The 10288-nt window shown below is 36.6% G+C and overlaps 1 pseudogene; it reads right to left on the reverse strand.

Annotated features, from left to right (window-relative positions):
- Positions 1–1667: 1667 nt before the first annotated feature.
- Positions 1668–1875, reverse strand: LOC109501145 (annotated as a pseudogene).
- Positions 1876–10288: the final 8413 nt, after the last annotated feature.

A 10288-nucleotide genomic window follows, 5' to 3' on the forward strand; every position in this document is an offset into this window, starting at 1 on the left:
ACCTTGTTATGGAGAACCAGGATTCTTCTCTTTTTTCCCCCCTATAAATTATGATATTTTGGGGAAAGTGTGTGAGAAATTCTCTGTAGACTCTAAAAGTTGACTTTCTGGTACAACTATGATTTTTTTTTATTATTAGAATCCTTTAAACTTCTGTACTAATTCTTTACATAAGCTGTTTTCAGATTATATTATATTTTCCAGAATTTAGCAGGGACTGGGCAAGGAAGCTGAACTCAGAGATCATTTATTCAGCATCAAAAGAGTCCTACTATAATTTTATTTAAAAAAAAAGATAGTGGATAAAATATTTTCAAAGTATTTATGATTTTATTTCTTAGTGCTAATCTATGCTACTATGGGCAAATAAGATTTGTCTCTGCTGTGCATTATGTTCTTAGTTCAACTAAAAGTTCAAGTAAACAATTCAAGTATAATGGTGGGTACTATCAGGTGTGGGCAAGAAAAGATACTTGAGTGTTCCTCCTTCCCCATTTAGATAGCATAATAAACCAAAGAAATACCAGAAGGGACAGAGAGATATTCTTTTATTAATAAAATAATTATTAATGAGTATAATAGCAGTCATTAATTTTCAAAGATGTGTCAAAACATGTTTTAATTCCTCATCATTTAGTATGTGCAACACAAGAATTCAACTATCTAATGTAAAGAACAGCTTTTCTTTCTGGAAGATGTTTGGGTCCTGTTGATGCACATTTGGCCCAACTGCATGCACCTCCAAGGCATGGATTTACCTAGTCACAGGCCATAGGCTCTTCAAGGTCACTATTCACATGTTCCTGCTCTGTCCCAGATCCCTACCTGTATCCTTCCCTGACCAATGTCACAGAGTATCCCAGGATGGAAAGCTCTTTATAAACAATGACAAGTGGAACTAGCAAATGCCAATCAGATTTTCCCTCTTTGAATTGGACAGAAAAATATGGAGGGAGAGTTCAGTCAGTTTCAGGAGAAGGTGCTGAAATGAAGGAGCAAGAGTAGTCATGGGAGACCATGAGGGATCTGGGAATTTGAGTCAGCAGACATTGCATGAAAACGAACGCTGTTTAGGGAACAGGTGAGGTGTGCAGTTGGGAGAAATAGGAGTGTTATAGAGACGGGGAAACTGAGTGATCATAGAGACTGAAGATGGCCACATCCTACTGCTGCCTTGAGTCCTTAGTGACCTACAGCCGAGATTTCTGGCACAATTGTGGCTTTTAGCTTTGTGCAAGGCCCATCTACACACTGTTCCTGAGTTCCTATGAGATTCTTCCTTCTTTCCACACATCCTGATCATCAAAGCCCCATCATTGGAAATAGACTGAAAACAATTTCCTTCTCTGTTACCCAAATGGCCTAAATAATATAACAGCCATACTTCCATACAAGAGTCAGAATTGTCAAAGAGAAGACCCCCCCACACACACACACACACACTCCAGTGTAGCTCAAATGGCTTCATTGGATACTAGAATGTTCTTTCATGTTGTGTTTTGGGTTGAGTTCAATCTGGTTCCCTGGGGGGAACCTGCTGGTTTTGGCTCCTGAAGCTTTTCTGGGAAGAAATTACACATTTGCCTAAGTCTAAAATTGCAAATTTTCACACAGACTCTTTTTTTTTTTAACCAGAACATTTATTGTGTGACTAATCATTGAAATTTTTAAGATGAACTGGATGCTGCAACAGCTACCCTCTTAGGTTTAGGTGCTGTCCCTTCACAGAATCCATGCACTTTCTCTCCTGCTTGACAGGATAACCACATTTGCCACAGGTCAACTTCTGAAGGTGGTAGGTCTAGAGCCACAGCAGTGGCCCAACATGTGTGTCTTATTGCAATGCTTTCCAAATGATGTCATTCCTTTCGTCATCTTGTTTCCATGGCGGAAATTAAAGAGCCAGAGACTCATCTTCATAGCCTTCCTTTCATGGGCAGGAAGTAGTGTAGATATAAAAACTGTTTTACAGTGGACACAACATAGGCAGTCCTTGCTCTGCATGATAGTACAGGACTGTAAAAATGGCCATGCAAGCTGAAACTATGCAAAGTGGAACACTCAAAGGGACTTTTCTGAAACCTTATAAAATCTTTTTGAGGGGTGCTTGGGTGGCTCAGTCGATTGAGCATCTAACTTATGATTTTGGCTCAGGTCATGATCTCAGGGTTGTGGGATGGAACCCTGTGTCAAGCGCCACGCTGAGCATGGAGCCAGCTGAAGATACTCTCTTTCTCCCTCTGCCTTTCTCCCCTACTCTCTCTCTCTCTAAAACAAAAAAAAAATTTCTTAGGGGTGCCTGGATGGTTCAGTCAGTTAAGTGTCCAATTTCAGCTCAGGTCATGATCTCATGGTTTGTGAGTTTGAGCCCCACGTGGGGCTGTGTTGACAGCTCAGAGCCTGGAGCCTGCTTCAGATTATGTGTCCCCCCCTCTCTCTGACCCTCCCCTGCTAGCACTCTCTCTCAAAAATAAACATTAAAAAATTGTTTAAAAATTCTTCTTAAACATCAAAATTTGTTGAAACATTAAAATATTACACATTTAAGCATTATGATTTTAAGCGTAATCCAAATGTAAAAATTTAATTTAATGTAATAAAACATTGCATTTTTAATTTCTTAATTAAAAATTGTAATATAAATTAAATATTGACATTAAATTTTTAATTAAAAATTAACATTCATTGAAACATTCAATTTTGTTGAAACAGTAAATGGATAGAGATATACAATAAATAATAAACTGTGTACTGTACAATAAATAAAAAGTATACTGTAATAGTTTTTTGTAAATTAATTTTATTATAATTTCAAATTTACAGAAAAAAATGCAAGAATGGTATAAGGTACTTTATTCCATTATTTCCATTTTGTCCCATTTGCTTTATTATTATTGCTTGTTCTCTTTCTCCTCCCTTCCACACCTTTTTAAAATCATCTGAGAGGACGTTTGGGGCCACTAACTGTCTCCAGAGTGTATTTCCTAAGGACAAAGAATCCTCTTAGGCTACCCTTGTAGAATGATCAAAACAGGAAATGTAGAGAACATGGTTTGCATACATTCATCTTTCTAACTTTGTTATTTGCCTGGGACTGATGACTTTAGATTTTTAAATTAAAAAAAAAAAAACCTGTGGGTATTTAGGAAGACGCCAATACAATATATTTTATAAAAGAAATAATAAGTTTGAAATGGTCATGAATTTTACTTTGCTAATTATATTGTTCCAATCATTTATGCCATAATGCTATATTTTATGATGTATACATGACAGTTTGAAGAATTGCTGTTGGGAGATTCTAGGGGAAGGATCCACAGTTAGGAGTAGCAGTAGCGGGCTGAGTGCCCGTGACCGTGGATTTGTTGCAGTAGGAATCTTCAGGAGGGAGGAAGCTGCTTGCGAATCATGAAGGAACACAAAGCAATGCAACTATACTGGATTTGACTGCCCCAGTAGATCTATTCAGTGCCTGGCACACAGGAACTGCTCAAATATGTTTCCTCTATGAAAGAATGGGTTTTCCCCCCAGATGATTAGGTTGAAAATGGTCCATGTGGAAGGCAGTAAAGTTAGGCGGGGAGGCAGACTGGATAAGTAAGGATGGTCTGAGGGACAATCTTGAACTCCTGGTGAGTTGCTGTATGGTCCAGGGAGAGATGATGTAACCTGAGCTCTTCAAACATGTTTTTTATTCCTTAAGGATCTAAAAGGTGGAATGGGTTTTCATTTTTAAGAAATTATTCTGTGAAGACTGGTGTATATTGGGCAAAGAGCATGAAGAACCAGGAGCAACACTGCCTGGCTCCCTGTCCCTCTGGCTCCTCACCTCAGAGAGCCCCAGCCACTTTCAGCTGCCAGTGTTTGCAGCCTTCTGGGCGAGGGCTTTCTCCAGGTCCCCTGGGGCTTCTATATTCTTTATCGGCTGCCCTCCCTTCCCTGTCTCACTGCCCCACTCCCCTGCTGGTGTTCGCCAGCCACACGTTCCAAGTTCACTCCTTGCACTTGAAAACTTGTCTTCTGGGAATACCCAAATTAAGACAAATGGTAATTTTTATGATTCGTTTAGCCTCATCAGTCTTTGTAAACAAGCATTGCTGGGGGAAGAAGGTGAGGAATGTACAAGCTGAAAAGTCATATTTGGATGGTTCCATCAGTATTTGAAGATGTCATATAAGTAATTTATCACATTCTGCTTGTTCAGGCCATAGAAATGTGTTTCAGCAAATCTGTGGAGCATGGAGGGGATACTGCACAGTTCAAAAGCCCTGACTCTATAGTCAACTGGATGTACTGAGACCAATGAATGATCTTCCAGTCACTAATTGCCACAAATAATATTAAATTCCAACTCCTCCTGCAGGTATAACTTGGAGATCCACCACTTGGGCTAACTGGTTGAGAAGACAGGTTCCCTGGGGGCAACCTGTCACGGGTCCCCGCCATGAGCATAAAGTTGTGTTTGTTACCATGACAATCATGTTTTTTGTCAGAGAGGTGGAGGCTAGATTTATAAGTAATAATACTAGTAACAATAACAATTATCCAGAGATAATTGTGTTTCCAACAAAGATCACACATTTCCTCCAGGAAACATTTACTTCAAGTAAAGCCCTATCTAGGCTTTGTGCTTTTCTTCTTGGATCCCACACTGTCTTATATTTGCCATATCATTGTTCTTAATCCTTTAAATTGTAAAGGATATTTTATTTATCTATCCCCAAGGATACTCCTTTACACTCCTTGAAAGCAATTATGTTATCTTTCCGTGTTGTATCATTGGCACAGAGCTGGTCTCTTCAAAGGTATAAACAAATAAATATAGAACTGTAACAGGTGAAATCAATGGGGAAAGACCTGCTCCTGGACAAAAACTGGCAAACATTTGAACTATAATGAAGCAAAGCTCCTTTAAACCTCACAATAAAAAACAAAGTCATATTATCAACAAGGGTTAAAATTTGTAAATGCCACATTTTATGTTCAGAGAAGTTGTCATTCATGTGGGAAAGCAAGAGAAAGCCAATTTTAGACTTTGAGAGGTTCAGAAATCACACTGGTCAGAAATCCTTAAAAAATTGCTTCCAGTTGTATACCAAATAACAGAAAGACGACACAAATTTAATCACAATAAAAGAATGTAATGTCATAAAAAGATGAGTAATAAAAATCTAAAAAAAAAAAAAACGGAAATGTAACATTGATTCTGTTATCTAATCTACAGACTATATTCAAATTTCCTCACCTGTCCCAATAATATTGTCTATAGATATTTACCCCAATGCCAGATCCAGTCCAAGATCATGCATTGTTTTCAAGGGTCACATCCCTTTAGTTTCTTTTAATCTGGAACAGTTCTGTAGTCTTTTCCTTGCTTTTTTTCTTCCTTCAATTTAATTTTTCCAACTTTATTGGGGTATACTGACATATAACATTGTGTAAGTTTAAGGTGTACATTGTAATTTAAAATATTAGAAATGTTAAGAACTAAAGTGTTTGTTTCACTGTAGAAAGCTTTCCAAGGATCAGTTTGAACAGCACTTGCCTTCTCCTCATGTTATAGTTTATAATACAGAATGAGCATCTTTTCTATGCCTTGGCAAACTGTCATAGTCCTTTCTGTTTGGATAACTTCTACATTTCATTCTTTGTATTTTCTTTCTTTTTTTTTTAAATTTTTTTTTTTAACGTTTATTTATTTTTGGGACAGAGAGAGACAGAGCATGAACGGGGGAGGGGCAGAGAGAGAGGGAGACACAGAATCGGAAGCAGGCTCCAGGCTCTGAGCCATCAGCCCAGAGCCCGACGCGGGGCTCGAACTCCCGGACCGCGAGATCGTGACCTGGCTGAAGTCGGACGCTAAACCGACTGCGCCACCCAGGCGCCCCTCATTCTTTGTATTTTCAATGCTGTGCAATATCTCCTGTCATAGAAATTTTTTTGCACACCTTACTTTTTCTGAGATACTTTTCCTCCTCTTTGTCACAGATACTTTCCTAATATATGCCAATAAGTTCTCCTTCACTAGGATTATCTGGCTGCACATTTAGAGTTTCACAAATAACAGTCATCCCCAACATTCCCCTGGTCAGCTATTTCCTCTATAACTGTATTCACTTTCAATTCTAATTCCCCTTCCACTTTACCACTTTTCATTTATTTTGAACTTTCATCTTTGCACATTAATTTTTGTTGGCCAATTCCCTCTTTCAATGACCCATTTTTGTAAAATGTCCAAGGTGGGTTTATCACTGGGAGATAAAGAAGCAGTACAGTTATATCCTTTGCTGTTTGAGTGTGACCTGATAACAAATGCTCAGTGACCCATTACCAGCAGACTTGATCATGCTGCACAGCTATTATTTATGGGGTGGTTTGCAGACTGTAAAGCTAGCAGTAGAATTTGCCTTTTATGCAATTATTAACAGTCAATAAACCACAAGAATGTGTGCATGTGAACCGTGCAATGTATAGACTGTGTCTGACCCCAATTTCCTTAATCTCACAACTACTGACAACTTTTTCAAAGATGAAAGTGCTCTGAGACAGTGGTATACAATATTTCACACCAAGGATGACCCAGGAATTGCATAACATGTGGCTGATGAAGCAGTATATGACAAAGAATCAGCGCTATCTAGGAGATCAATTTGAGCTCTATATTGTTAGCTTCTTTCTGCTGGTTTTCTATGAACCATATTAATGTTATGATTGTCATCTCTATTAGGTTGTGTCTGTTGGGGTGGAGACAGCGAACCTAGAAATCACTGCTCAGAGGGGACACCTTCTATGTGGGAGACAAACTATCACACGCTTAACCAAGTCAGTTCTGTAACTCTCTCTCAAAACATATAATTGTCAGACCAATTCACTAAAAAAATCATAAAATTGCTCAGTGATACTAAATTTTTACAAACTTCATTTTATATTTCATTCTACAAAGAAGGTCTCAGGAGTTCCTCAGAGATTAATTTAGAAGAGACTTTCTTCTTCATGCTAGATTTGAAGTTCCATGTGCATGACAGCTGCTTTTGAACCAATCTAATGGGAAATAATCATAGGTAGAGTATTATTTTCAGCTACACAATACCTAAGTGGACATTACTCAATCTATAGCATCAGTAGTAAATTGCTTTCTTGCTGTTCCCATTAAAAAAAAAAAAACCTAAAAAAATAAAGCCAACATCCCTTGGTTCATTTGTTCCCCATCCATTTGGTTTAATCAAGAGATCTTTTTGAACCAGGATTATATACGTCTAGCTATTGAGGGGCACCTGGGTGGCTTGGTTGGTTGAGGGTCCGATTTCAGCTCAGGTCATGATCTCATGGTTCGTGAGTTTGAGCCTGAGCCCCCGTAGGGCTCTGTGCTGACAGCTCAGTGCCTGCTTCAGATTCTGTGTCCCTCTCCCCCGCCCCTCCCTTACTCACTCTCTTTCTCTCTCTCTCTCAAGAAAATAAATAAACATTATATATATACCTATATATATGCACATATACATATATATACACATATACATATATATGTACATATACATACATACATATATATATACACATATATATAATATGTTTAGTTATAGAGAATTAAAGGTCTTAGAATATTTCTGGGAAAATTATGACTCCTTCATAAAAAGTGTCTTGTTGTCAGGGCACCTGGGTGGCTCAGTCAGTTGAACATCCAACTCTTGATTTCAGCTCAGGTCATGATCCCAAGGCTATGAGATCAAGCCGCATGTTAGGGCTGAGTGTGGAGCCTGCTTAGGATTCTCTCTCTCTACCTCTGCCTCTCTCCCCCATTCCCTCTCGCTCTCTCTCAAATGAAAAAAATACTGTTTTATTGTCTTTAAATTGTATATAAAATAGATACAAAAGAGTATCAGAAAATCTATGTAAAATAAAATAATTATATGTGATAAACATTCTGTGCAGGCAACTTAATTTAGGAAAAAGAATGTGACAGTTACATGTAACATTTCTTAAGATTTTCTCCTTGCTCCCAATTCATTCCCATCCCTGCCTTCCAGAGTCAAAGGAAACTACTGTGCAGAATTCTGTGATTATTATTATTTTACCTTTCTTTATAATATTAACACATATATTTGTGCCTCCATATAGTGCATTGTGTAGCTTTGCCTATATTTTCTCCAGGGTTGTTGAGGTATGGTTGACATACATTGTGTAAGCTTGTTAATTGTTGTTATACATCAATTGTTAATTGACATATAACATTATGATGATTTGGTATACTTATGTATTCTGAAATGTTTAACACAATAAAGTTAGTTAACAACACCATCATCTCACATAATTACCATTTCTTTTTTGTGGTGAGAGCATTTAAGATCTGTTCTGATAGTAACTGTCAAGTATATAACACAGTATGAAGTGTAGTTATATACTGTACATTAGGTTTCCAGAATTCATTGGTCTTATAACTGAAACATTTGTAACCTTTGTCCAACATCTCCCATTTCACCTACTCCCAGCCTATGGAAACCACCATTTTACTCTCTTTTTCTATGAATTTAGCTTTTTGAGATCATACATGTGAGATCATACAATGTTTTTCTTTCTCTGACTTATTTCACTTTGCCTAATGTCCTCAAGATCTATTCATGTTATTGCAAATTAAAGAATATCCTTTTTTCTTATGGCTGAATGACATTCCGGTGTGTGTGTGTGTGTGTGTGTGTGTGTGTGTGTACTACATCTTCATTACCCATTCATCTATAGAAGGACATTTAGGTTGCTTCTGTATCTTGGCTATTGTGAATAATGCTGCACTGAACATGAGAGTACATATACCTTTCTGAGATCCTGCTTTCATTTTCTTCAGATATATACCCAGAAGTAGGATTGCTGAATCATATAATAGTTCTATTTTTAATTTTTTGAGGAACTTCAGTACTGTTTCCAAAGTGGCTGTACCAATTTACATTCCCATCAATAGTGTACACATCCTCACCAACACTTGTCTTGTTATGTCTTGTCTTTTTGATAATAACCATTCCAACAGATGTGAAGTGTTTTATCATGGTTTTGATTTGTGTTTTCCTGATGACTAGTGGTAATCTTTTCATTTACCTATTTGTATGTCTTTTTTGGAAGAATGTGTTTTCAGTTCCTTTGCTCATTTTTTAGTTGAATTTTTTAGGGTGTGTTTTGCTATTGAATTTATGAGTTCCTTATAATTTTGGATATTAAACCCTTATCAGATACATGGTTTTCAAATATTTTCCAATTCCATAGGTTATCTGTTCATTTTTTTATTGTTTATTTTGCAGTGCAGAGCTTTTTAGTTTATAATAGTCCCATTTGTTTATTTTTTCTTTTGTTGCTTGTGCTTTTGGTGTTATATCAAAAAAATTATTGCAAAAACCCAAGTCAAGGAGTTTTTTTCCCCTGTTTTCTTCCAGGACTATTGTGATTTCAGGTCTTATAGGTAAGTCTTTTACTCATTTTGAATTACTTCTTGTAAATGGTGTAAGTTATCGGTTCAATTTCATTCTTTTGCATGTAGTTCTCCAGTTTTCCCAGCACCATTTGTTGAAGAAACTAACATTTCCCTAGTAAGTATTCTTGGCTCCATTGTCCTTAGTTGACTTTATATGTAGGGTTATTTCTGGGCTGTTGATTCTGTTTGTTTGGTCTATGGGTCTATTTTTATCCCTGTATCGTCGTGTTTTGATTATTATAGCTTGGTATTACAGTTTGAAAGTGTGATGTGTCCAGCTTTGTGGTTTCTCAGAATTGTTTTGGCTATTCACAGCCTTTTTTAATTCTGTACAAATTTTAGCATTGTTTTTCCTATTTCTGTGAAAAATGCCATTAGAATTTTGATAGGAATTGCATTGAATTTATAGATGGCTTTGGGTAGCATGGACATTTTTAACAATATTAATTATTCTGAACACTGAACATGGTATATCTTTCCATTTATTTGTGTCTTCCATTTCTTTCATCCAAGTCTTATAGTTTCCAATGTACAGATTTTTTACCTCCTTAGTTAAATTTATTCTTACATATTTTATTGTTTTTATTGCTGTTGTGAATAGATGTTTTCTTTATTTCTTTTACAGATATTTCACTGTTATTGTACAGAAACACAACTGATTTCTGTATCTTGATTTTGAATACTGCTACTTTACTGAATTCATTGATTAGTTTTAAAAGTATTTTGTCTTTGGGATTTTCTCCATATAAGAATATATCATATGCAAAAAAGAAAATTTTATTTCTTTTTTTATGATTTGGATGCTTTTATTGTTTTTTTCTTTCCTTGATTTCC

Source organism: Felis catus, chromosome B3 (assembly GCF_018350175.1).
Source record: "Felis catus isolate Fca126 chromosome B3, F.catus_Fca126_mat1.0, whole genome shotgun sequence".
Taxonomy (NCBI): Eukaryota; Metazoa; Chordata; class Mammalia; order Carnivora; family Felidae; genus Felis; species Felis catus.